The following is a 27,687-nucleotide window of genomic DNA, read 5'->3' as shown; positions in this document are numbered from 1 at the left end:
CAGAAGTCCTAGTTTTGCAGATATAATGCCCTATGAACATCGCCTATGACAAGGAAAGCCTGCCAACCTTCACATAAAGGACACATTGTTATCAACAGCACTATCCTCCGCGAAAGCGTGTCTAGGCCGGAAGAACCACCTTCACTTTTGCACTAGGTGGTAGCGGTGCCCGTGAGACAATCAGACTCGGCTCATTCCATTGGTCTTTGCCTAGGACCCCGATTCTGAGGTCGCCGGGACGACCCCATGCCCCCGCAGCGACCCAGCTGCCTACAGAGATGCCCTCGGAAACGGTCTAACTCTTGGGGGCAGCGCTAACGGAGAACTTAGGGCCGAGGCCGGGCCGGAAGCCAAGGCGAGGCCCGGGACGCCCTTGGAGGTTAATCCGCTGGATACCAAGGGCTGGGGGAGGCTGGGGGGCGGCACTGAGGTGCGGCGTGGGAGGACGGCGAGGTGACCTTTCCTGCTCGGCTTCCCAGATCCTTCGCCGGTCCCTAAAGGAGGTCAGCGTGATGCTTCGAAGATCCCACGAAGCCCCGTGAGAACCTGCTACTCACCCCTAAGGCAGAAACAGCGGCCGCAGGATCCCTCAGCCAGCCTCACACAGGAAGGAAACGCTGCCTGGGAAAGAACGCTTCCGGCGGGAGCAGCGACCCGCCCCCTCGCACTGAGCATGCGCGACCCGCGGCCGAAGTCCTGAAGCTTCCTGGTTTCCGGGTTTTGGAGGTGGTCGAGGGAGGGAGAGCGAGGTCGCGCACCAGGCTCTTCACCTTCTCTCTGCCGGGCTCAGACTTCCTGCGAAGCGGGTGTGTCTACCTGCCGCTTTCCCCAAGCCTCTGTGTTTAGCTACTGAGTCTTAGACATGGAAATGGGTCAGGCGCTTGTCACATGAAGTCTGCCCTGCTCGCGGGCTCTCGGCGCAACACTGAGAAAGCCGGGAACCTTGGGAGTGCAAAGAAATGCTCTCAGTTCCCTGCAAATTTCTTCCCTGACTTCTGCTTGATCCATAGTTCTGCCCCTCATCTTTTTCTTCGCCCCTCCTCATTGTGTAAACTCGCACGCTACTTGCTGTTCAGTCCTTTAGCCAAAGTACTGACGCGCATGGCCACCCCCTACCCCTCACCATCTGTCTTTCAGTTTTTAGGATGGGCTCACCTTCCTCCCTCATGTCTGCGCGGACAAACAGCTGGGGGTGGCGCCTGCATATCTTTTTGCGAAACGGCTGTGCCGCCCACCCAGGTTGGCCTGATAGTCGCGACAAAATAGGGCATCTGATAACAGATTTTGCATTTCGGTGACTTCCCCTTTTCTTTTACCCCTTCCCCTTTCCAGAATGAGAGACGTGGCACAAGAGGTCCCCAGGGAGAAAACCTGAAAGCCAGCGCCTCCTTAACACAGACTGCTAGGGGGTGAGACGACATTAGACGCTGTCCCCAGATAGAAGCATCACTTCCTATAGAGACGGTGAGACTAAGAAGTAATGCGACAATTCCTCTTACTCCGCTCCTCGGGAAGGCAGTTTGTGCCTCTCTGCCTTAGGCATCATCCTTGATAGCTAAAATTCTGCAGCTTGATTGTTGACTTTAGCAAATGCTGCCCTTGTTTCAAGCTTGTGATTCTGTAGTGAAGATGATAGCTACAGTTTACTCAGTGTCTACTAGGTGTCAGACAGTATGTTTCTATGTGCTTCATATCCATAATCTAAATAAATCCCCCAAAACAATCCTCTAAAATAGCCATTATTTACCTTTTATTTATCATTTATGGATGAGCAAATTTTAAAGCTTAGCAAGATAAACTTTCCTAAGCTTATGCACCTAACATGTGGCAAAATTTCATTGAAACCTAGATTTCATTCAAACCCTACACTTTACATTCTCTATTTGAAGTAGTAATTTAATACCAGTTTAAAATCTAGGTGAAAGAGGTACCTTTCATTTCGTCATGAAATGACAAAACTTAAGTCTTTAAAGGGTAAGGATGGGATGACAGGAAAGCATGAATGTTTAAAAACTATGGTTTCATTGACAAAAATCAGAGTGGAATTTAATACAGTAAATGGTTCATGTTTTACATCCATGCCTTTTCATCTATATGTGTGTCTCTACAATCATAAAATAACTTCTAAAAAAAATTGGCATGAAGCTAGGTTTGGGAGTGCTAGGCTGATTATTCAGAGATGAAGATAAACCTTGGAGAACAGAATGATTATGAGACCAGGACAATATTTACAAAAAAGTCCCCACAAGCCATGTGTCAGCAGTCTTGGAAGTCTTGGAAGAGAGTCTCCACAGGATCACTGGATCCCTGGGATTATCCTCTGTCTAAGTCATTCTTGGGATGCTTATGGAAACATGCTTTGACGAAGCTAAAAGGTAGAGGTTATTGAAGGAAAGAAATATTTTAGGTTTGTAGCCCACTAGGATAAACACATCCACTGGTAAGGAAAATAAGCTGAGAAATTCAACATGGTAATGTTGTTTTGGTGGGGTGGGAGGGTTGGGGGGTAATTAGGTTTATTTATTTAAATAGAGGTACTGGGGATTGAATCCAGGGCCTTGTGCATGCTAGGCATACACTCTACCACTGAGCTATACACTCTACAATTGAGCTGTACCCTCCCCCTATCAAGATGGTAATGGATTTCCGTCATCCTCTGAGTGAAACTAGACCAGCTAAGAACTTCACTTGCCTTCATCTAAGGACCAGGGTAATCAGCTTACCCAGTTTGTCTGACATTAAGGAGGTTTCTAGAACATAGGACTTTAAATGCTCAAACAGGGAAAGTCTCAGACAAGCCATGAAAATTTAGTCACTCTACCAGGGACATCGTAAATGAATTCTAGCATCAGGTGGAGTTCTCAATATGGTTGCATCTAGTCTCAATTCAGCTGCTTAATACCTGGGATATGATTGTGTAGGAAAAGAAATTACTGGATAGAATAATCAAGACTGCCTGTAAAGCGTCTACATGACCCCAAATAAATGTTGCTACTCGTTCCTTTTCTAGTGGTTTGGCTATAAACCACATACCTACACCTATACTCTTTGGACCTAGTTTTCATTTAGCAAATCCTTCTATGTCTAGACCCTACAATATCAAATTATTGCCTTCCCACATACCGTGTATATTCATTCCCAGCAATCACTGAATCAACTAGATTTTTCCAGAATAGAGCCGAATGAACATATGCTTTTCATCCCAGGATAGCTTTATATAATCTCTGGCAGCACAAAGCACCATATTTGGCCCACAGTAGGGGCTCAATAAATAATTCATTATGTGTAATATTAATCAGGAAATTATAACAACAGACTTTTATAGACTTTCTGAACCTTCCCTCTGTGATTGTCAGAATCAAGATATTAAAAATAATTATGATATTTGTTATAGAAAGGTTTTGTTTGTTTTTTAAAGATAGCTAGTGGCAGTTTCTCCCCATGGAAATGAATTTTCCTTTGTTTTTGTTAGTTGGATGGAGGTGTGGTTAATTTGCTCTGCAGCCAAGGTCAGTCAATGCTCTGGACCTTTGAAGGGGAAGGGATTCCATCGATTAGGGGTTCTAGAATTTCACTGAGTCTGTTCACTTGGACACCTAGGCAAAATTCAGATTCCTGGGTCCCAGGCTTAGAGATTCCGATTTATAGATTTTTGGCCCAGGTATTTGCATTTTTAAAACGCATCTGAGGTACTTTGGATATAGGTAATTTGGGCCCACACTTGAACAAACTCTGCCCTAGTCAGTGATAATTTCAGAGGTATTTTTACAAAAATCTCTGCTGCCCCCGCCCCCAAAGCTTATCTGGTCAGCTGAACTATTAAGCCAGCTGGGATACATCAAGAAATCAAGGCAAAGAAGCCTCATGATGAGATTCAGAATAAAAGATCTTTGGAAGGAAAAACAAATCTGTACTGTTTGGATAAATAAACCCGGTAAAACCGACCCTAGTCATTGCTCATTAGAGGTAACTCACCTGATGGTGATTTAAGAAAGAGCAGAACTTCAACAAATAGATAAATTTATATAGCGGCAATTAGCCAGTCACTTGGCAACCTTGGTTCTTTTAAAAATATTTCATTGGAAAAGAATAATCTTAATTATTATTTTGACAAGTTAAATTAAATAGAATGGGTGGAGAAAGAAAAGTAAAGCAAGAATATGAAGCTGTACCTGGAGCCATGAAAGCACTGAGAAGGACTAAGATTGAGGGCTTGAAGCTCCAATAGAAAGAATAAGAATCAAGGCAAAAATAATGGAAAATTAAAATTTCAACAGATTGGAAGGAGTGGAAAGATGAATTGATAGCTTCATTTTATAAAAAGCACAAAGAGCTAAATGATGGAACAGCAAAGTTCAGAGAACGTATTGTAAATCTCCTTGTCATGCTTTTATGTTTTTAAACCTTACACATAATTTAAAATGAGTGTATATAGAAATGAGTATAGATGTAATTTTGTCATGTTATCAGGGTAGTGCTAATCCGCAGGCAATCTTCCATTGCTACATAATCCTTTTTCTCAAGCACTACTGCCAATTGTACTTTTTTTTTTTCAGTTTGTGCTACCAAGAAACATTTTCTCAAGCTTAGATATTTATTTTAAAATCTACAATATTTTGTTGTTTAGCTTTAATACAGTACTGAAAATACATTGTTCATGTGATACTCTCTGCGGAATGTGAGGACTGATCAAAACGGAATTGCTTGGGAAGATGTTTAACCTTACTGTAGCCTCATTAGCAAGCGTTTTAAGGCGTAAATGAAAGAGTAATCTCTCTAGGATTTATTTGGGAACTTCATAAATGCCTTTCCATATGATTTTAAATGGGAGGGAAGATAGGAGGGATTGGCTAAGGAGAACAAAGATATGAATTTACCAGCCAAAATAGAAGAAACAGTAGTTGAGACATTAATTCTCAGTTCCTGTAACAGCAGATTGATAGATGAAGCATAAAACAAGACCAGATGCTGTGGTTTCCAGGATGCACTTGGCTTCCCATCCTTTCTAACCTGGAGCATTTTTTTTTTTTTTTGCTGTAAGTAGGTCACTTGCTTGCTCTCATTTACCTGATTCTAGGAAAATGCCCTTGAAAGTATTTAGAAAATAATACTTTTTGTTAAGCTAGTGCTTAACATTTTAAAAGTTAAGATTGCATAAAACCTCCTCCACCCCATTTCTCTATCAAAATAACTTGTAACCTTGAAGCACAAATAAAACTAAAATGGACAAGAAGAATTCAAGATCTTTTATTTTCTAAACACAAGTACATTTAAATCTGTGTCCATAGCACTGGCATAGTGTTCAGCTCACAGAATTATAATTGGGGTTTAAGTTTTTGTATTCTCCTATTAGCTGTGAACTTCTTGAGAAAAGAGAATACCTAGGGCATAGGAGGGGTTTAACAAATGTTTTAACTAACTGTTTCCCCCTTCTGACATATCTAAAGGGGCTTTTCAGGTACCATTGTAATAGATTTAAGGTGACCAGAGGGGGAAAAAGAGGAAGGAAAGTCAAATGGCCCAAAGACAGGGCATGTGCAATTAAACCATTCTACTGACTGTAATTATATTATTGTTCTGTCATGACAGGTTTGTTCCTGATGTGTCCACCAGAGGCCAGTCCCAGCAGGATGAGTCTTAGAATCCATAGGGTTTAAGAACATGAACATTGCAGCCCAACAGACTTGGTTTTGGATGTAAGATGTGTTATTTACTAGCTCTGTGACTTTGGGCAAGTTATTAAGCTCTCTAAGCCTCAAGTTCCTCATCTTTAATAGAGGGATAATAACAGTACATCCAACATGGGGTTGTGTTGAGAATTAAATGAGACAGTGCATGGAAAGTGCTGAGCTCTATGCCTGGCACTTAGCAAGTGCTCAATAAACATATCATTGTAATACCACAGATGATATTTTCATTATATTGTGAAGTGATAATCTCCCATTTCCAGAAACCTGTGAGGACAAAGATTCCTTCATATTGCCTTAGTGTTTGCTTGAGGACTTAACCTCTCAAGTTTTCAACCATGGTGTCTTGTCTGGGAATGTTTATCTTCTCTGACTTGTGAGGAGTCCATGCCCCTGTCTCTTTGATCTCTTAGCTCTCTCCTGTTCAGCTTTTTCTTTCTTTCTTTCTTTCTTTTTTTTTTTTTTTGGTGAGGGAGGAGATAATTAGGTTTGTTTGTTTGTTGTTTGTTTGTTTAATGGAGCTACTAGGGATTGAACCCAAGACCTCATGCATGCTAAACATGTGCTTTACTACTGAGCTATACCCTCCCCTTTCTCCTGCTTAGTCTTAATACACCCCTCTGGCTGAGTCTTAACTGATTAGTATTCTATAAACCATTTGTGATAGTTATATAAAACCTATAGGATTCCATCCTTAGGACCCCCAGATAATTAAGCTTCAAATATTGATCAATCCATGAAAATAACTATCTGGACATTTCTCAGTTCACTGAAGACCATCATTAATATTGGCTGTTGTTCCCATCTGTCTAAAACAGCCATTTATTGAGTTGACAGTTTTTGCTCTCATGGAGTTCTAAAGACTAAAACATTTTATAAAAATGCAAGTCCTCGTAGAATTATTGATTTTTTTTTTTTTAGGCTAGGAGGTTATCCTATATTTCATCCCCACTCATTATTTGTTTAGGGAAAACTTCCTTACTTAGATTGCTGAGTGAGTTTTACACAAAAGAAAGAAATTAGTTCAATGGATGAAAATGAGATGCTGAACAGAATTTGAGATTTTAGAGGTCAGTACTTTGCATGTCTTATCATTTCTTTACAAACTGCAACCTTTTATTACCCTTGAGGACTGTCATAACATCAGAGCTACTATTCTTCACATAAAATTTAATCCATTTGAGCATAACATGTTTTTTAAAAACTACTTACTCTCTGTAACTCATGGAAATACTCCTAAAATTGAGGAAGTTTTACTGAGCAAAAGAAATGATATATCCTGTTCAGAGACTGAGTGCATAGCTTCCAAAGGCAAAGGCAAAGGCAAGGACAAAACTTGCTAATTTTAAAAATATTTAGGAATGAATACCTACTTTACCTTCTTCTTTCATCTTCGAGAGGCCCAATGGTAGTGCACTAGCAAGCTAATGTTAAATTTGCTCTCCCCACCTGTTTATTGCCAGTGTTTCTGGAACCAGAAAAAAAGGGTAAGAAAATAAAATAAAAAAGCAAAACCTGTAACTTAAGTTAGAGAAGTGCAGTAAATCAAATATACTAGGATGGCAGTGCTCAAAGTCCCATTCAATTTCAAAATAGTGAACCTGATAGAGTTTCACAAACCTTCTCTTTTCTAGTCTGCTGCTTACTAGGTTTAAATACCAGAGTCATTCTGAGAGCTTTGAAGGTCCAAATAAGACCTAGAGTCAGAGGCATGCCCCACACTTATTTCTTTATGTCTTCTGAGTTCTCAGGTAAACAAAGGATCAGGAAAAAAGGATAGTAAAGGAAAGGAAACAAAGAGTCGACTCCCCAACAGTGTTCTCTTCTCCTGTGGTATTTTGCAGAAAGCTGAAAAGATGCTAATGATTCTTAACCTGCTGAAAGCAGCATTGGAATTCTGTCTGGATGTTCTTGAACCTCTGACTAGACAGTGTCCCACCTTCCACACTCCAGTCCATCCATCATTCAACCCTACTTATGCTAGAGAAATTGGCTTTCCATAGTCTGTTATCATGTTTTCCTCTCAGACTAGTATTCAAGGAGCCTCCCCTGACCACTTCCTTGGGACCCTTGGAAGTAACCAGGAAAACAGTTTAAATGAATGGTGTCTAAAAAGCCATGAAATACAGTGGTTGTCTTGGGTTTTTTTTTGGGGGGGAGGTGAGCATAGAGGAGGGGAGAGTGAATAATATATCTTCAGTTGAGACAATCATAAGGATTTCTAGTCTATGAACTCACATTCATAGGCCAAAACCAGAAGACAACTAAAGATCTCTGCAGGGGGGACAATATTTTCTCTGCATTCCATGGGAAGATGGGGTCTATGAAACTCCAATTTAATGAACATCCCCAAATTCTGTTTCTGTGCCCAACACACAAAAGTTTTTCCAAGTACAGGGTTGTTAGGTAAGTGAAGAACAAACACAACCTCTCTTAAAATAGTTTAAAGCATGCAAGATGTAGATTATTGAGTACAGTATGTGAGAAATTCTAAATTATAACAGTACTAAATGACAGCTCTGTGATCTGTCCCATGTTAGGTAGCCTTTATGTGTGTTCTCCTCTGAAACTGAAATAGTTCTACCAACTTCATAATTTGTGATTCTGTGATTCATTCGTTCTGACCTCAGTGGCAGAGAACTTTTAAATTTTCTCCTCCTTTGAGATCCAAAAAATGAGTGCTAAATTTGAACTCTAGGTTTGGGAGTTTACTCTAAGGTATGAAGAAGTTGTGAAGATTTCTAAGATTTGTGCAGTAATCCCTTGCCAACTGCTATTTTGCCAGTCGTAGTTTTGTTACAATGTGGTTTTCTATTTGTTTGCCTATATTTTAAAATCTGCGATCTCCATGTATGTATATATGGTTAGGTTTAGTTCCTTGAAACCGAAAGAACTTAATTACAGTTATTCCTACCCTCATGTGCACTCTTACCCCAATCTTATGGTCAGATGGTGAAGGGAAAGGAGGTCTGCTGTTCACCATCCTCTTCATAAATGATGAGTGGAACATGACAGTAGGAGGCCGGGCCTAGAAAAACCATGCCCTTCTTTTCTGGAAAGACCAGATGGCTACTAGGAATGTTGCCAAGGCTTGCGAAAGTGATACAAGTGAGAAAGCAAATACAAGAAAGCATTAAATATCAGTACAGTAAGGGCTGTGTCAAGAACTTTAAAAAAAGAAGTGTGGTTAATATAAACTCCATCTTGCACAGAAGATCATGGCTTTCAGAATATAAGCTTGTGAAGAACTAAGGGGAAAGATTCTTTTCTGCTTTATAACCAATTTTTTTTGTTTGTTTTATTCTCTTGTGAATTTCCTATCCTTGAACTTGCCAGTGAAGGTTTTATCTATCATGGCACTTTTCTGGAATGTAACCATCACCACCCCCAGTTGTTGAGAGATTACTGTAACAAATACTGAAAACACTCACATAGATTCTCATGAATCATGTTTAGTTGAAAACTAGCCAAAGAGGAGGAGTAAGGAGGTGAGGACATAGATTCATTTCTACTTATGTGTTCATATGTACCTTTATTAACAGAAAAAATATTTTACCTCTCTCTCTCTTTTTTTTTTTTTAATCTCATGATCTAGGAAGTACATTCAGGAGTAAGAAGCTCTGTACCTTTTCTGCATAATCCATTTTACTGTTAATTTCATTGTCTGTTGACATACTGGTGGTATGTTAGCTTGGAGCACGTCTCTCTCACAGAAGTAACAAACCAACATTAACACATACATCTTTAACCTGCATAAAGACACATACATCTTTAACCTGCATAAAGACAGCTGCTCCAGTGTTATGGAAATAGTTCAGGAAGATCTAGGTGTATATCTAGAAAGATATAATTTCAAGGACTCACACTCTCTACACATCTCTACAATAGAATACTACTTAGCAATAAAAATGAATAAACTATTGGCATGTGCAACATCTCAGATGACTCTCAAAGGCATGCTGAGTAAAAGAAGCCAGTCCCAAAAAGTTACATACTGTATGATTTAATTTATATGTGGAATTCTCATAAAGACAAAAGTGTAGTGATGGAGATCAGATCCATGGTTGCCAGGCGTTGAGGCAGTAACTACAAAGGGGTAACGCGAAGGAGTTTCTTAGGATGATGGAACTGTTATATACCAGGATTGAAAAGATTATTAAAGCCATTGAATCTTTACCAAAGACAATGTGAAATTGTAGAAAGAATGTATGATATGGAATTAGAATGCCTGGATCAAATCACAGATTTGCCACTTAGTAGCTGTGTGTTTGGGATAATTTATTTAACCTCTCTGAGCCTTAGTTTCCTCACATACAAAATGAGGATAGTGACTACATTATACAGTTGGTGAAAGGATTGAAGGTAATGTTTGTAAAGGACCTCGAACAGGCATAAGAAGCATTTAGTAAGTGATTGTGGTTCTTGTGATCATAACTGTCCCAACTGGTCATTAAGCTTATTTGAACATTCTTGGTAACATGGAATTCACTAACTGTTTAGGTAGCCCATCTCATGTTTGGAGTACTCTTCAGTGTTTGTTCTTCCTTTTACTGAGCCTAAATCTTTTCCCATAGAACTTTTCCTGTGGTTTTCATTTCTGCCAGTGTGGCTGCACAGATTAGGGGTATAAAATCAATTAAGCATGTAATCTAGAAAGGAATATATTCTTTAAGAGTGATATAACCAGTGTGGGTACTCTAGCTTTATCAGCACAACTTTGGATCAAACTAGCTTCCTTTTCCTCAAACCCACTCTTTTGATACCTGTTGAATTTACTGTAAATTAAAGCCCGTTCATCTTCACTAGTGCTGTAGCCAGAGCTTGAGTTCTGCATGCCGTTCCTGTCACAGTTTTGAGGAAGAGACTCAAGTGCAGAACCTTACAACTAAATCTTTATCATATTAACTAATAAACTGGCAAATTTCCACTTGAGTCATACAATATAATTTGAGTATTTAATCAGATACAATGTGGCATACCTGTAAGGTCATGTAGCTGACAAATGGACAAGAACTTTGTGCCCTTTACTTAACAAACACCAATATAGTATTTAGTATGTCCCAGGCACTGTTCTAAGTGCTTTACATATGTTAACTCATTGAATTCTCCCTCATAATAACCCTACGTGGCAAGTATTATTATTATCCTCAGATAAGGAAACTGAGGCACAGAAAGATTAAGTAATTTGTCCAGGTCAAATAGCTAGTAAGTGGCAGAGCTAGAATTTGAACCAGGATGTCTAATTCCAGAGCCTGTGTGCATACTCATTATGCCCTGTTCCCAAATTTGTCAAAATTAAAAACAATTCTGTTACACAGATTATAAGGACTCATTAAAAGCAAGAAAACCATGATAAATTAACACTGCTGGATTTACAATCTCTAAACTTTATGAAACCTCTATTAGTACCTTTGGAGTGCTATGAGTTTGATTTATGAGAATACAAAATGTTGACTGGAAGCAATATCTAGCTCCATTCTAAGTAGGAATGGGCTTTAATGGTTCATTTTATACTTCAACTGTACAATTGAGAAAGAATTGATGAATGCCTCTGAATTTTGATCTCCTCGTATGTATGTCTTCTGATAAAAATTATTTTCAAATGTTGACCAACAATACATCATGTTATAGTTTTATTTTTAAATTAACATATAGTAAAATTGTGTGTACATATGTGCATGTGTCTACAGTTCTATGAATTTAATACAATAGATTTATATAACCACTGCTATAATCAAGATATATAACAGTTCCATCATCCTAAGAAACTCCTTCGTGTTACCCCTTTGTAGTTACTGCCTCAACCCCTGGCAACCATGGATCTGATCTCCATCACTACAGTTTTGTCTTTATGAGAATGCCACATATAAATTAAATCAAACAGTATGTAACTTTTTGAGGCTGGCTTCTTTTACTTAGCATGCCTTTGAGAGTCATCTGAGATGTTGCACATGCCAATAGTTTATTCATTTTTATTGCTAAGTAGTATTCTATTGTAGAGATGTACCACAGTTTGTCCATTCATTTGTTGAAGGACATTTAAGTTATTTCCAGTTTTTGGTCATTATGAATAGAGCTGCTATAAACATTTGTGTGTAAGGTTTTTGTGTGAACAGAAGTTTTTATTTCCTTTGAGTAAATACCCAGGAGGAGAATTGCCAGATCATATGATGAGTATTTTTTAACTTTCTGAGAAACTGCCAGACTATTTTCCACAGTGACTGTACCATTTTGCATTTCCATGAGAATGTATGAGCATTCCATTTGTTCTGCATCCTCACCAGACCTTGATATTATCAAGTTCTTTGCTAGCTAATTTCAGCATCTATGGCATCTCAGCATTGGCCTCTTATCCCATGTAAGTTTTGATTTTCCTAGTTATTTGTGCACTGAATAATTTTTAATTGTCTCCCAGACATTTAAAGTATTATAAGTCTCTGGGTTTTATTTAAATCCTATGGAGAATACTGATGATGGTGATGATGATTTTTAGCAAGCAATAGAGCTGGTTGTGTTCAGGCCACAAATTTTAACTAGCCCTCTGTAGGTCGTGTTTTCAATGTCAATTTTGTTTTCAAAACATTTGCAGTACGATTTGGGTCTATCTCCTGTGGGAACCACACTCAGTGATCAGTCTGGGACATGTGCAGTGGTATATCCTTCAGTCTCAAAGTCTTTGGTATGTTGTTTAGGGTCCAATGCCCCCTTGTATAGCTTGAGGGTGAGGGTAGATGTTTACAATCAACATTGTTACTTTCCTGAGACCCTCCCTCTCCATGATCTCTGGTACTGTCTGGTTCCCTAGATTTCCTCTTTCAGTCCTACAGTCAGAATGCTAGTTCTTTAGTGATCCTGCTCTGTTGCATACTCTCTGGGACTGTACCATGTCCAGGGTCAATCAGTATATGGACAGAGAGGAAAAATCAACTGGCGTTCTGCCCATTCTCCTGAGACCACAGCTTCTCCATAGAGGAAGTTTCCCCCCTCTCAGAGATTTTGGTGTCTGGGTCCCCACTGCCATTGCAGTTGCTGCTGGGCTGGTGGGATTGCCTGGGGCCTGGGGCACTAGAGAACAGAAAAAGAACAAAAAATGGCAGATTTCTCCTATACTTTCTGAGCATTAGGAAATGCTTTTGCTGTTCTTTGAGCTGGAACTGGGAGGCTTTCCCCAAAACTAGACTGGTAGCTTTACAGATCCAATTAATTTTTTATTGTTTATATAATAAAACACACCTCAAATATATATTGATAATTTTGACATGTTTATACCTTGGATTAATATACTGCTTAATTGTTTGGTCCCTAGTCTCCTTGACTAAATTTCCTTAATGTTTTACTGTAAATAATCTCAAGGCTAAGTGACCTAGGTCCTATTTGGGCCAATTTTTATGTCTTTGAGACACTTACCTCAAGGACATATAGTTAGAAGCCCAAAGTCCATTTCTTTCACTTACAACACAGTCAAATATAAGAAAAGACAGTAGTGCTGAGTAAATATATGTAATTGAGTAGTAGAAGATAAAGGAGTTTTCTTATTTTTTCCAGATAATAGTTTTAAATAAATTCATATAGAAAAATAAAGAAAACATTAATAATTCTTGACCATGAAATGTGAAGGACGAGCCCTCATAATTGGAGTGGAACTAGGCTAGAACTAGGCTATTGTCTCAAGTGGGCTGAAGACTCTAGAGCAGATCCGTGAGCTTTGGTACCTAAGGCAATTTCATGTTATGCTCTATTGCTCTCCAACAGATGGACTTCTTTCTTTTCTTTTTGTCCGCTACTAATCTTTTCTATCTCATCTGTCCCCTTTTCTTTTTCCCTTCTTCACAATTTTTTTTCATTTGTGATCTTGGTTAATCAGTGGAGCAGAATTTAAAGAGGCAGCTGATCCTTGAGGGGAGTGCCTTTTCTTTATCCATCTCCATTTCCCATCTTTTCCTGGTACTCTTGCTCTGTCCCCATTCCTATTCTGCCTTTCCATATTGTCCTTCTCCCCAGGGCCCTGCTTTAGCTCTGCCACTGTTGGCCAGAAGACAAGGCTTAACTCTGCTTGGTTCACTTGAAAATAAAAAGGTTATTACTTGTTCTGGAATAAGAGTATGTAGTATTCACCTCCCACACTCGAGTTTTCTTAAAGCATTACATTGTTCCATAGTTAATAAGAATGATTTGTGAAATCAAACCTCAGTTGTGATTTGGCCAATCCATCTGAGACATAATTAAAGAAGAAATATTAGAATGTAATAATTTCATAAGAACTTGTTTGAAAGAGAAAAGTTGGCCTCTTGAATAGAATTAGGAGCCTACATTCTGGGGAATTTTGGTTAGCTATGCTGCAACTGAGGGAAACGTACATTACTGTGTTTGCTTTATAATTAAAAAGGCCTCATAGACCTTTTATTCCCCTCTTCAGGGCACAAAATACTAACTAAGCCTGACATTTGCTCTGTTGATGTTCCCTTTGGGAAAAAAGATAGAAATAGTGATAAAGTCCTTTCCAGATTATATCTCACACCAAAGTATAGAAGGAAAGGTTTATATAACATGATATGTAATATATGGATATTATAATCTAAGGATTATGTTCTATCCAGCTGATAAGTTATATTTGTATAATTAAGTATATATTTGAAACAGTGTGTAGTCTTTTAGTCATTGAGCATATAAATACTTAACTGGGTGTCTATCTAATATGTAAAAAAAAACAAAACTGCTAGGCATTATAAGAAGCACAAAGGCTTGCACAAGATTCTTTTTTTTTTTAACCACCAAGAAACTTGGGAATTGGGATAGCCACACTGAAGCAAAGAGTGAGATATAGTTAGGAGTTGGCAGGGCTTAAACTAGAAAGTCAAGATGAGGGTTTGATTCTAAGCGGTACTGTACCTTGTGACAACTGTGAATGAGGCTGGTTCTTGGGAAGCTGGTGCTAGTTTGCTCTTTATATAATTCAGCTGGGACTGTCATCCTAGTTTGTAGGAGATACTGTGCAGGAAGCTATCAAGACGATGGAGGAAGTGACATCTGAACCTGGAGAGAATTTTGTATGGGTGGGAAAAGGAGATCGTGTGCATTCTTGCTCATGTCACAATGTTGCACATGTGACTTAAGAGAAGAATGTGGCAGGTCAATGTGATTGGACCATTTCATTAACATACCTGACTTGTGGATGACTCAAAGGCACATGCAGCTTACTTAAACTCTTAACTAAAACATTGATATGACATAAGATTATAACAATAAAAGACAAAAATTACTGTTTATTGGGGACATCCTGAAGGACCCGGGGAACCCTTATTTTCTTATCATCTCCCATCTTGCACAGTTGATAGCTATTCGTCATTCATTTGGCATTCACTGAAAGCTTACCATGTGTCAAATAATATGCAAGGTGTCAGACATGGCAGCAAGGAGAATACAACTGAATTAGATATAGTATCTAATTAGATATAGTATCTAAGCACTCAATAGTGGTACCAGCTAACAAGGAGCACTTATATGGTGTTTGATATGTGCCAGTCTTGTTCTAGGTGTTGTATATATCCTCCCTCAATCCTCATAACAACCCTGTGAGGTAAGTACTATTATTATTCCCATTTTATAGACGAGGACACTGGGATACAAAGAGATTAAGTAACTTGCCAAAGATCTTACAACTGTTAAGTGGCAGAGCAATATTTGAAAGCAGACAGTCTGGCTCCAGAAATGGTGCTTTTAGCCTCCATACTAAATAGCCTTTCAAGGAATTTATGATCTCAGTATACATAGTTAAGTACCTCCCCTCTCAGGGTACGGCAGTGGGGAATGGTGTACAGGGAAGCAAAAAGTGATTCAGATTGTTTCCTGTAAACTAACACCAAGGGTGTCTGCCTCAAGAAATGCGTCAGTTTGTGCTCCAAAGAAAAGAATGGAGTAACAAAAAAGTTTTAAGTGTAGCAAAATGTTGAATATATTTACCAATGGATAGCAATCCAGTTTAATTTTATATCCAGGGCTACAACCCTGCATCTTCCTTTCACATATACGTTATGAGAATTAACAATTACAATAAATCTGATAACATTTCTCTTCTCCTTTTCTTTCTCCTCTGGTGGAGTTACTTATATAAAGCCTTCTTCTCTATGGAGGTTTGGTTCTGTATGGGCATGTCTGGTGAACTGATGGGAGGGGTCTGCTGGGAGAGTACTTACAGACTACTGGAAACCTTAGGGAGAAAGTTCCTGGGGGTGGAAAATTAGAGATGATAATAAAGCCACAGCTATTTGAGAAGAGGGATGATTTCAGTACTTGTGATACAGAAGCAGTGTAGAGTCAAACTGTAAGAAAAACATCAGGTGTATTTCTGTTGATCATGCCTGTAGACTATTTTGTAGTAGTATGTAATCAATAAATATTCATTATTATTTACATCACAGTGCTCACCCCAGGCTGTCCTTGTAGAAACATATTTACAGAGACCTGGGAGAGAAAATGTAAACATGCCTTTTTTTCTTTTTTTTTTGCCAAGGGTCTTCTTAACACCTTACGTATGCCCTTTAACGACCCTATACATTTCTAAATATTATCAACAAACATTAGTAATAATAAAATATTGGTAGTTATTATCATTATTACTTTTATGTCCTCATTTTATGTTACACTAATTTTATTTTGAGGTTAGTGAGAAAATAGGATTTAATTTTCAAAATATTCAAATATTCTGTAATGAAATAAAATATGAAAAATAATATGTATAACCAAATCACTATGTTGTACACCAGAAACTATTATAACATTCTTATAGTAGCCTATAATGAAAAAGAATACATATATATATATAACAAAATATTCAAACATTTTAGTAGATTTCTCTAAACAGAAAGAGAGGGATGAAATTCGTATATATAGACAAGGAATTTAATTGTCATTCCTGGGCCTTATGGATTTTGCTTTCCTACAGAAATGAACTGAACTATGATTTTATTATCACAGAATTAATTTCTTGCTCAATTGCTTATCTCACCTTTGGAGATTTATTTGCTCAGTCACTAATGTTTCCTCCATTCATCTTTCCTATATGAATAAATAAATACCTTACTTCCTCTTTCCAGGCAAGTAGAAATTTCAAAAAGATGATGAAGAAATTATTTTCCTTCTGATTGGTTTTTGGCTCTTTTATTCTCCCCTCCACTCCCAGCAAGGAGTAGTCATTAAAATGCCTGAGACAAGTGTGGAGCCTTCATGACCATAACTATGATATGATCATGTTACACACCCATTCAAAGTTCTCTGCTTCAAGGCCAAGGTTTGGGTGATGTCAAATAGCCTATGGACTTTCTGCCTCCTGGACGGTTTTCTTTGTCCGGAGGATAGGAAATGAGAGAAAGATGAGCTCACTGTAATTCTGAGGATCAGATTTAACTAGGGTCTGGTAAATCTTGAGATAATTCTGTATTGATAAATTTATCTAATTTATTCCTTTTAACTTGGTGTATAATATTCTATCATCTGAAAACATCACATTGTATTTATCCATATTAATGGATATTTAGGTTCTTCCTCATTTTTTGCTATTTCAAATAATATTGCCATGAAAATACCCATGTATGTTTTCTTAGGCACATGTATGAAAGTTTTTCTAGAGTAGGGGGTCTTTAAACTTTTTTGTTTGCTTATTCCATGGACAATTTGGAAAAACTTTTCTTCCTTAAACATTTTAGAGCTGGAATTGAACTTTTCATCATGAGTGTAAGTAGTTGCAAATGGAGTCATTTCCTTGTAAGGTAAACTTTAACATTTAAAAGTAGAATTCTTAAATGTATCCAGTGGGATATACATACTGTAGTGATCTGATATATTCACCATTTCCACCAAAACATTAACAACATGAACAAGCTTTTCTCTTACAGTTGGAAATTTTACGTCACTTCCTTTTCTCTTTGCACTTGAATTTTCTTTCCACTCCTGCCCTAGATTTTTATCTGAATGTAATATATACTATGTGTGAATATCTTTAATGATCACTGTATCATATTTCTCTGTGACAAATTGTATACATAAATTTAAATTATATTATGCTAAATTCCTTTGACCATAATACTCCTAAGTATTAAAAATTATTCTGAATTATCATTAATTATGTTTAGTTGATAATTGATCAATTAGATACTTTTAAATGTTATAATTACTAAATGTAAAAAAGAAATCAATGAGGCTTAAAAAATTAGTTTGCCTATCATAAATGAATTTTACTTATTTCCATCTCAGGTAGATCAGATTTAGGAGGGAGCATATGTAGGAGTTAAAGATCTGGAATTGATCCCCTTAAAAATATCTGAGCATCTCAGTTCTCTAGTTTAAAACCACTACTCTGAGGATTATACCCGGGAATAGAATTGCTACTGTTGGAGTCTCCTAAACTGTATGACTGTTTCACTGAACCCACATTGTCAAGAATGTTGCTTTGCCTCTCAGGGACTTGGGAGAAGTCCCTCCGAAGGTCCTACATGTGAGTCATAGCAGTTTTCTAATTTGGGGAAAATCCATGGTCACTTTATTTAAATAACTGGTGACCAATGAGTAGTAACCCAGTAGGATTCTATGAGACATTTAATTTTTCTATAATTTGCTTTGTGACAACCTCTGGAAGAATTTTTATTCATGATTTTCTTTCTTTAAAGGGCATCCTTAGTCTACATTAACAAAGAGGGTACAAAGACAGCACTGTAATTGGTTTGCATTCTGTGCCCTGAAGCAGAAATGCCTTTAAGGCTTCCTTTACCCTCTGTTAATTGCAAAATAAACAGACGTCTAGCAGAGAAGGTTATTAGAAATATTTTGTGCAGTTTGGGAGAATAAGAAGTTGGAATTGCTTGACCTAGCTTCTAATAGCAAACCCAGGTCAAGGAAACTACCAGCGTAAGTATACTACCAAGATAGGTTGGTCTTAGTCAACATTCTGGTTTGCAAATTTCTGGATATAGCTGAAAATGATAGTACATTTCAAAAATAGAATAATGGCCATTCTCAGTCAGGGACCAGTTGAATTGTACTTTAAAGACTGAGAAAACTTAATGTGCCAAATTCAATTCATAAGGAAAAGTTGACCATTAATAGGACAAATGCCTCAATATTATAAAAAAAAAAAACAGAATATGAAATGTAGACAGTCCTATTGTACAGTTATAAGTTATTTTAAAAATCATTATAAAGACATAATATTTTACAGTTAGCAAGTCCACAATAGCACATTAATAATATGGCACATCTTAACTAAGGATTCTTTTGTACTTGCTTCAACAGGTGATATAGGAGGAGAGTGGTCTCCTAAGCTCTGACAGCCAATGGCCTGAGGCTGTACTGTGGGAGGCAGCCAAGACAAAGGTATTATGTCCCGGGAAATTTTCAGATAAGATTTCTGGCTCAGAGCTAGTAAATGAGAGTTTTGTTTTGTTTTTCTCAGAAAATAAACAGTTTCTATCTGTTAGCTTTCTCTCAGATCCTCAGTTTCATGAAATTTATGTTAAGAATTTGGAGTATTCCTAAATTAATGTTTAAGTACCATGAGCTTTGCTTACAGACCTCCCTTTCCTTTATATTTCCTGAAATATAAAACCTGTACATCTTTTAAAAAATGCAACACATTCAAGTACAATTAACTAGCAGAAATTCACAAAAGAGAACTATTCATCTATTGTATTTAGAATAGATAAAATTCCCCTTCAAAGTTAGGTCTGACATTAGATTTTTCTATGGTATTCTTTCTGAAGTTCCTACGAGTTAGAAAAACCTAAATCATAATGAGAGTGCCTTTAGAATTTATTTTATTAATCCTAAGATGTTTAAATAAGAAACATATAACTGGGTAGGGTCTATAACTGCTTTATTTTATTATTCAGTGGGACCATGGGATTAAATAGTGGCATACCATTGGGCCACTAAGGTTCAGGTTTAAAAAAATTAAATATAACTAAAGATAATACATTCATGTGGTTGAAAAAATCAAAATGCATAAAACAACAGCATCACATGCAATGTGGATTGTGGTCCTTGGAGCCGTGTCACTTGGCAGTCCTGTAAATGTCACCTTCCCACCTGGTCTTCTAGCCATATCAGTTTCTTATACATTAATAAGGAGAATCTTGGCACATAGAGGTGAGGAGGAGGAAAATGGGATAGGAAGAAAGAGAACGGCAAGAAAGAGGGCAGGAGAAAGGAGACTGGAAGGGTGGGAGGAAGACGGCATCTTAGTCTGTTCGGGGTGCTCTGACAAAATGCCACAAACTGGGTGGCTTATAAACGCAGAAATTTATTTCTCAGTTTTCGAGGCTGAATGTCGAAGATCAGCACACCCACGTGATCAGGTTCTGTGTCTGGCAAGGGCCTCCTTCCCAATTCATAAACAGCTATCTTCTAGATGTAACCTCACCTGGCATGGCAGAGAGGGAAGGGAGCTCTGTGGGGGCCTCTTCGGTAAGGGCACTAAATCCCATTTGCAAGGGCTCTGCCCATATGACCTAATCACCTCTCAAAGTCCCCTCCTAATACCCTCACCTTGGAGTTAGGTTTCAGTGTAAAAATTTGGGGTGGGACACATTCAGACCTTAGCAGAGGGGAAATACTGAGGCTTTATACAAAGGATCAGCAACTTTCTCCCAGCCCTCTCTTGCAATTGTCCTTTGTGTGTGTATATTTGTATATGAATAGACAAGGAAGAAATGGGAAGAGTAAAAAGGAGGGGGAAAAAAAGACATTCTGGGGAAGGGTAGTGGTGAGCCAATGGGAATTTTTCACCCAGTGCCTGTGTTGCACGAATAGGATTCTTTGTATTGCTTTTTTCTTTCATATCACTTTCATCTCATGTCAACCAAGTATATTTTATTATTCTGAGGTTTAGGTTTCAGGAAAAAATTCAGAGCTAATAGGCGTAAGTATTCATGGAAGAAAGGGAAGCAGGGATGTAGGCCTCTACCATCCTCACACTAGAGACAAACTGACCTTTCTCCACTGCACACTGGCCTGATGAAATACAGGATTAATCTTGCTGTCTGCACTGACCTGCTCAGACAGCAAATAGATTTGTTAACTGATTTTTGAGCCCTGAAGATGTTACCTCTATCCATGCCTGGCAGCATTTTCATTGACTCCAACTCTTCAGCAGGTGGCAGTGTTCCCCTCTATTCCCAGAAGCTTTTGGCGTTTCCTTCCTTTCAAAAGAGCACGGTCCCTTTTCTTTTTTCAGTCCAGGTATAATAGTTGCCTCCTTTCCATCCTTTCTCGTTAGATAGTCTCCCAATGATCTTAGGAACTGAAGAGGAGAAGCAAATTTGTAACATGCAGCAACTCATATTTTCATGTTTGATCTTTTAAGGCCCTAGTCCTCATGGTCTGATTTCAGGACTGTTATGGTGAGCATCAGTAATACTGTTTACTCACCGTCTTTCCCTATTCCAAACCCTATTTACTATCTCTTCTTAGGTAGTCTTCCTGTTGCCTTCATTCTCCTTTGTCCAGGGCTTGAAAATACCACGAAAAGCCTTCTCCAGTGAAATTTCTCTCTAAGTAACTCATTTAGGTCTCTATAAAAGCGAGGTTTTCTTCCCATCTTTATTCACTGAAGGATATCAGGGAATTTTCCAAACCCCAGTCCAGGATTCTCAATGAGTAGCTACATAATCTGGGCATATAAACACCTTAGACTGCAGTTTCTTCACTTGTAAAGTGGAATTGGTGAACTAAGGGATCTTTGAGATTTCTTGGATCATAAGGTAGTCTGCCACTGCTCTGAATGGTGGTGTGATTATTTCTGGAGCATATTTTCTTTAAGCAGCAAAAGTCATTCAATAGTACAAAGAGTGAAGAGTAGATCTAGTAGAGATAGTTGATCTAGGAGAGAGGATGCTCAGGGTAAGATACAACCTGTCTACTACACAGCACCTCTGCTAGACAGCACTTGTGGCAGATATTCTCATGTATTTCTCTTGTGCTGCAGACACCAAACAGACCTTTAGGCTTAAATGCTGGAAATTCCTTATTGATCTCATTAATTTAAAAATGAAAGTAGAGTTGAGCTCTCTCCCTGGTTTATTTGATACTTCAATAATAGGTATTTGTTTATTTTTAGTCTTAATTCTCTTCGATTGAAATAACTTTTTTGCTTTATGAAAATGATAAATGATCATTGTAAAGAATCTTCAAACCACATAGAAAGCAATAAATGGAAGAAGTTCCTCTCCCTCTGAGGCCCTCCCTCCCCATCCTAACTTCAGAGATAACCAGTGTTATCTTCTCTCTGGTTTATTCTTCCAGATATTTTCCGTGTATTTATGCAAACACACACATATATATATGTGTATTATCACTCTTATTTTATTTCACTGAATTTTAATGAACCATTTTGTGAAATATATTAATCCTAGAGTAGAATTATGCATATGAAATAGATAAGTGAGCAAATGAAAAGATTATAGGATTAAGGAACAAAATGGATAATCAACTGAAAACATTCAGTTGCTGATCAAATTGTCAGCTGATAGTGGTGATTCTTAAGTGATAGAGTCTAGGCAGAACTGACCATGGAAAACTGGCTCTTTTGAAGAGTCATTTATAAGGAAGACAGCTAGGGTCCTTGTGGTTGATGACCACTAACAGTTCCTCCATCTCTCTACAAACTAGCTGCTGCCAAGAGGTGGAGTCTTTTTCTCCTCTTTTGAATCTTGGTGGGTCTGTTACTTGCTTTGGTCAATGGAATGAGGTGAGAATGATGCTACTCCAGTTCTGGGCCTGGATCCTGACAACTTCAGTTTTTGCTTTCTTGGAAAATAATCACCATGTGAAGAAGTCTGACTACTTTGCTGAAGAGAAAGGCCTCGTAGAGGCAGTGTGCCTCTCCTTCAGAAGATAAAAGAGTAAGGAGGCAAATAGGTACAGCCAGCCCCTAGCGATTCCAGCCCCTCCAGCTAAGGCATTAGACATGTGACTGAAGCCATCTTGGATCCTCCAGCCCAAGTCAAGCTACCTCAACCAACATTACATGAAGGAGGGACAAGCTGTCACCACCATCCTGTCCACACTGCAGAATGGTGAGCAAGAAAATGGTTGTTGTTGTTTTGAGCTGCTACATTTATTTTAAAATACTCGTTTATTTAGAAATGAAATTCGAGATAGTGTGGTATATACAATAGATAATAGAAGTTGATGTATGAAAGCTGAGTGCTGGCATAACAAAAATCTAAAATGTGTGGCATTGACTTTGGGACCTGGCATTGGGTGGAGTTTGGAAAGGTAATGAGATAACTCTAACTCTTAAAAATTTTTTTAGTTTAGTGTTTAAAAAAATATTTTAAAACAATTTAAGCTTACAGAAAAGTTGCAATATGGTACAGAGTTCATGTATATTCTTCACCCAGCTCCCCTAGTATAAACAAAAATAAATTACATAGCCATAGAATAATTATCAAAACCAAGATATTAACATAAGGTACAGATCTTATATGAACTTTACCACTTTTTCCAGTGATGTTATTTTTCTGTTCCAGAATCCCACATTTACATTTAATTGATATGACTCTATAGTCTGGGAAGGGATTCTTTTTTTTTTTTTAATTGAGATGTAATCAACATATAACTTTATATTAGTTTCAGATATACAACATAATGATTCAATATTTGTATGCATTGCAAAATGATAAGTACAATAAATCTAGTTAACATCTGTCACCGCAAATAGTTACAAATTTTTCTTTCTTTTTTTTTGTGAAGACTTTTAAGATCTACTGTCTTAGCAACTTTCAGATATACCATCCAGTATTATTAACGAGAGTCACCATGCTGTACATTACATGTCCAGATTTATTTACTTTATAGCTGAAATTTGTACTTTTTACCCCTTTCCCCCATTTCACCGCCCTACAACCACCAATCTATTCTCTGTATCTGAGATTGTTTGTTTCTTAAAAATTATTTGTTTGTTTTGTTTTTTTGAATTTCACATATAAAGTGAGATCATACAGTATTTGTATTTCTCTGTCTGACTTATTTCACTTAGCATAATGCCCTCAAAGTCCATTCCTGTTGCTGCCAATAGCAAAATTTCATTCTTTTTTTTTTATGGCTGAGTTTTCCATTATGTATGTGTGTGTGTGTATGTGTGTATGTATACATATATGTATATTGCATCTTCTTTATCCATTCATTCATCCATCTATGAACATTTAGGTTGTTTCCACATCTTGGTTTTAAAAAAGAACTACTCAGTGTTTAAACAGAATGTAGAAGAAATATACAGGATCTAGGGTCTTTATAGTCAGCAAAGGGGTCTGAAATTAAGAAACGGCCTCAAGGCCTTCCTGTAGAATGTGGCCTCAAGGAAACAATTTAATCAAAACTCTGCTAAGACCTCTGAAAAATTTAAGACATTGCTTCACAGACCCTCTCATCTTGACAAAAAGTACTTCTAAGAATCTTGAGGGTGGTCCAACAGCAGCCACCTTGACAATGCCCAAAGTAGATAGAGGTTTGTTTTGAAAGAATTATAGATGTTGCTTTATGGTCAAGGAGTGAACTTCAATCAGAGTCATAGAAAACCCACACAACTTTAAAGATAATTTTATTGATAAAAGCACCATGAGCTTGGACTAAGGAAGGACAGTTCAAAATGAAAAAAAGCCTCTGGGCCCCCAACTTTCTGTGGGCAGGAAGAAGCTGAGAGATCTATTCAACTATACAGGGCAAGCAGTTTCTGATGGCAAAGGAAGACTGGACCAGAGAGGTCAACTGGACCCCAGAGCAGGGAGCCAGGAACAATGGTCTAGGAAACTACTCCCAGGGAGAAGAACCAGACTCTAGCGGAGAACTGGATCATCAGAGTCAGGATGACACTGCTTGGCTGGCTTTCAGAATCGCTACAGACCAATGACTGTGTGCCTTCCATTTCCCCTCTTTTTGAGCAGAAGTATCTATCGCAGTTACCCTACCTCTGCTTCAGCATTATGTGTCCTGTGTGTTATTTGTCTCTCTAATCCACAAACCTCCAGGTGAAGAGGAGCAGCATCTGAAATGCCCCATCCATATATGGGTCTAGTATATATTACTAGATATTGGACCTTAGAGCCAATGCTGTACAGAATGATAATTTGAGGGGAGGAAGTAAGCGTATTTTGCATGTCTGTGTGTGAGGGTGTACGTGTGAACTGTTGTGGCCAGAGGGTGGATTATGATAGAATGTTTCTAAATATGACTGTCGATAATTCCTCCCATGCCAGTCACCCCTTCCAGTAAGAAATAGAGGCTCTTTCCTCTTCCCTTGGGTCTGGCTGGCCTTGTGACTTGCTTTGGCCAAGAGAATACAATTAAAATGATATTCTAGGACTTCTGAACCTTGGCTTTAAGAGGCCTTGAAGCTTCTGTTTTCTTCTTCTTGGGATCCAGTCACCGTGCAGAGATGCCTGGGCCGGACCGCTGAATGATGAGCGATCACAAGAAGGAGGGAGGCCCCCAGACATTTCAGGTACTCTATCTAAGGTGCCAGACATGTGGGAAATGTCATCTTGGACATTCCAGTCCTATCTGAACTCATAGCTGAACGCAACCACATGTCTGACCCAGCTGACATCTTGGGGGAGCTGAAGAACTCTCCAGCTGTGACCTTCCCAAATTGCAGAATTGTAAGAAAAGAAATGGTGGTTGTTCTTTTAAGCCACCACGTTTATGGTGGTTTGTTATGCAGCGATAAATAATTGAAACAGTTATCAACTGGTAGGATATTTTCTACAACTTTAGCTTAACTCAGTGGGCTATGAAGAGGTTGCAACAGTGTCAGACAAAGAAGCCAAGTTTTCAAGGAGATTAAATTCCATAAAGGCTGGACCCTATATGCCATAGTCATTGCTCTGTCCACAGGGCTTAGCACTGTACTGGCATGTAATACACTCCCAAATATTTGTTGATTGAATCATTAAGTGACTATACCATCAACGTAGAGAAAAAAGCTACCGTAAACAGTTTTTATCATGCATTTTATCTTTCCAAAAGGTTTTTTGTTGCTTTTTGTTGACAGAAAACGTGATACCTCAGAAAGCAGAAGGATGTTCTGAAGGGAAAGATTTGTAGGAGTGTGGCAATGGTTAACCTTGACTCCTTCTCAGTGTCCCTCCTATATCTAGACAAATGGGGTCTACGCTGTGAAGGACCTGGTAAATGCCCCATATCTGCTGGTAACATAAAAATTATTATTTGTTTCTGTTATTGAAGAGCTAAAGGGCAAAAAAAAAAAAAAAAATGTGTTCCATAGGGCTGGAGTTAATATTAAGGGGACCAATATTCAATAGCCAGTGTTAGATTGGAGACTAAGATAGTAAAGCTGTCTTCTCCTGTTAGGTCTTTTCCTTTCTAGCAGTCTCTAGTCCAAGTCACAATTCCTGAATGCCACTTGGGCACAGTGAGTGCCTGGCCTACTCTGTGGTTCTCCTGGAAGCACCGAGCCCAACCCTTATTTCTCTGAGAGTAGTAATTTCATATGGCACACCTCTCTACTGAGATGTGAAAGGAGACACTAGTGCCATCTGAAAGAGCTCCAGGAGAGATGTGGTGCATGAAGAGCTTAAAGACAATAGTGGAAAATTCTCTTTTAGGATATGGTTGCTTGTGTGATGATAGTGGTGCCTTATGGAGAAATGAAAGAAAGAAAAGAAATTTTGTAAGCAAAACATCTTTATTTGAACAGCAATATTTGTAATTAGGATAAATGAAATAAGGGAAAAGCGTTCAGACCACTGGAAGAATAGGATGGTTTAAATTAAAACCTATAATTATTAGATATTTTTTATCCTGTATTATTTAGGAAACAGTGGTCAAAGAGATAAAAAGAGAGAAGATTGCTTAAAAATTAAAGCCATTGATGTAGACCTCTATTTGAAAGGTCAGTGTGTGGGAGATGAGAAAGGCATGATAGCAATCAGTGTCCAACAAAAGACATTTTAGCAGCAGGACCTACAAAGAGCACATCAACTATTTACATCACCCACATCAAGTTGCTGATCAGTTCACTTATCAACGAAAATAAGAAAGGAATTTTCTTTGGATATTCTTTGGGTGCAGTAACAATACAGTTTTGGAATCAGTTGTTAGAAACTATAATTAAAGCCGGTTTATCATGTTCACTAATTATTCTATATGGTTAGTCTCCCTGAAGCTTTATATAATTCTCCCTTTGTTAGAAGCTTCTGTTTCTCCCCAGGGCATTCTGAATCCAGGCAGGTAAAGAACTGCAGTGTTTAGAAACCAGTGTATTGTAATATCTGTACAGCCACGCAGATATTTGCAATTGAACTTGAAAAAAAATTCTTTAAACTTTCTGTACATTAGAGAGGGTCAGTTATTTAGAGGTTTCAGCTCTACTACCTGGGTAAGGAGATCTCTTGGGTAAAAGTGAAGAAAAACAAAAATTGAAAAAGGTTACTAAAAGGTGTTTGTGGGCCAGTCTCATACTCTAGCATTTTAGTGCTGGTGATGCACACCCTCTCTGCTCCAGAATTACTTTGTGCAACAGAAATTGAAAAGAATCCTCTCTCCTCATGCCTAACACCAATAGGACAGGAATGAATCCATTTTTTTCCCCCAGGAAGTGGATTTCAGAACTTTATAAATGCTGTGAGATTAATCTTCAGATAGGGTAGGCTCCAGGGGAGGGCTGAGTAGGGCAGTGCTAATAACAGGACCTCTAGGGACAAGACCAGCAACCCTAGAAACAAACGTGGGACATTTTACCGCTCCCCAATCACTTGCCTTCATTTAACTTTATCTTCATTTTCCCTTTCCTCACCAAGCAGCTGTTGATACTCAAGGAGCATAGCTTTCAGGTTCTTGCCACGCAATCTAGGGGAACACTTAGAACAGGGACCTCTTATCCTTGGTTATTTGTAAAATAAAGAAATCTCTAGCTTACACTAAGCTGTGTGGACAGGATTTTCATCTTTGGAAACCAAATGGAGACCGTTCTCCTACTCTTTCTAGGTTGCTC

The 27,687-nt window shown here is 38.2% G+C and overlaps 1 protein-coding gene and 1 long non-coding RNA gene across 5 annotated transcripts in view; one reads left to right on the top strand and one right to left on the bottom strand.

Moving 5' to 3' along the window:
• The window catches only part of ATAD1 (ATPase family AAA domain containing 1), a 44,094-nt gene extending 43,406 nt beyond the window's left edge, over positions 1 to 688 (bottom strand). Inside the window, exon 1 of the mRNA XM_010971257.3 lies at positions 558 to 688. The gene's annotated coding sequence lies outside the window, so the exon portion shown is untranslated. The remainder of the gene's footprint in view (positions 1 to 557) is intronic.
• LOC105081862 (uncharacterized) lies at positions 668 to 23,676 on the top strand. Of its 4 annotated transcripts, XR_006720459.2 has the most exons (4): positions 668 to 806; positions 1,333 to 1,464; positions 18,972 to 19,052; positions 22,344 to 23,676. It is a non-coding gene; the product is annotated as an uncharacterized LOC105081862 (long non-coding RNA). The 4 variants fall into 4 exon arrangements; XR_006720458.2 differs by having other exon boundaries at positions 18,972 to 23,676; XR_836483.3 differs by lacking the exons at positions 18,972 to 19,052; positions 22,344 to 23,676 and adding an exon at positions 5,590 to 11,489.
• Positions 23,677 to 27,687: the final 4,011 nt, after the last annotated feature.

The sequence above is a fragment of the Camelus bactrianus genome, chromosome 11, assembly GCF_048773025.1.
Source record: "Camelus bactrianus isolate YW-2024 breed Bactrian camel chromosome 11, ASM4877302v1, whole genome shotgun sequence".
NCBI lineage: Eukaryota > Metazoa > Chordata > Mammalia > Artiodactyla > Camelidae > Camelus > Camelus bactrianus.
This window is presented reverse-complemented; position numbering and strand designations above follow the sequence as displayed.